This window comes from Athene cunicularia (assembly GCF_003259725.1).
Source record: "Athene cunicularia isolate RWA chromosome 4 unlocalized genomic scaffold, athCun1 chr4_part3, whole genome shotgun sequence".
Lineage (NCBI taxonomy): Eukaryota > Metazoa > Chordata > Aves > Strigiformes > Strigidae > Athene > Athene cunicularia.
The window spans coordinates 20,612,885-20,614,232 of NW_020799100.1; positions in this window are offsets into that span (position 1 = coordinate 20,612,885).

Here is a 1,348-nt window from a genome sequence, read left to right on the forward strand (position 1 = left end):
CTTGCCATATCTTCAGCCTTTGACCAGGTCTTCATTCCACTGACTACTCCTTTCAGACCCTCTCAGAACATCGTTCAGCTCCTCACTTAGAGCTCTCCCCTTGGCCTCCTTTCTCAGCTGCTCCCTGCCTTACTTATTCCCTTATCCTAGCACAGCCATAAATCTTTGTCAAAAGAGAAAATAAAAAAAAAAAAAAAAAAAGTCGTGAAACACAAGTTTCAAACATTTAACACTTCAGCATTTCTGGATCTTAAAATCATTGGTCGTAAGAGAGCAGAAATCATCACATTGCATCTGAAGGCTGTATCATCAAATCAGATCCTCTCTTTCCCTAAGGAAAACTTTGGCGCGGTCAGAGAAATTAGACATTTCTTTAACGGTCAACTTTCATGCTAGCCAAGTTTCAGAAACATTTCAGAGAAGAATTTACATGTTGTGTGTCCCTTAGTAATATTACACTAATTTTATCCAAATACATTAGCCTCGGACCTTATTATAGCACCATCATTTAATAAAGCAGCAGTTGTGATGTCACAGAGGGGCATGACATGGAAATAAAGAGGCAGCGGGAGAAGGTGGTACAGAAACAGCACACGAGCAAGTGAAAAACCACATACTTCAAACATATCTAGGAATTGAGTGCAAGCATCTCTAAAGCGTCATCTGTAAGAAAATCATTTGAAACAAAACAAATACTGCTATTCAATAATGGGCGTCCGGTCTGCTCCTGCTTAAACTCACAGCAGCGAGAACAGGATCAGGCCCCAAATTAGCGCGTACTTAAGGTGTTATTGAAAAACTCCACCCCATACGTTCAGTACTAAGCGGTCAGAACTAGTGACATAAAAAACAAAGTTAATACATATTCGCATGCTTTCAAGTCAGATACCGCACTCAAAGCTCTCTGAAACAACCTCCGTAAAGAAAGTTTCCTGCCAGGGAGAAAGCAGGAGCACACTGAAATGCAAATGTTTCCGAAGAGGCATCTCCCGAGCTGCTAAACTAGTAAGCGTCATCTCCAAACACTCTGTCTTACACCCTACCCCACTCCACTATGTATTTCTATTAAGCCCCGAGAGGGTTTTTGTGTTTATTAGATCATTATCATTTCTAAAGGCAGCAGCTATGAGGTCACAAACCGGGATTATAACCCCAAGGATGAAGGACCCAGCAGGGATCTCCCATGAATACAACCCGCTCTGGGCTTAATGATTTAAGCACGACAGGGCAGGGGCTACGGCCACACCAGACCTCTTGATTGCATAACGTAAAATTATCCCGGAACGGTACCGAGCAACAGTTTGTCCGGGAGCCGCCCGGCCTCCCCCGGCGGGCAGCTGCCGGCCGG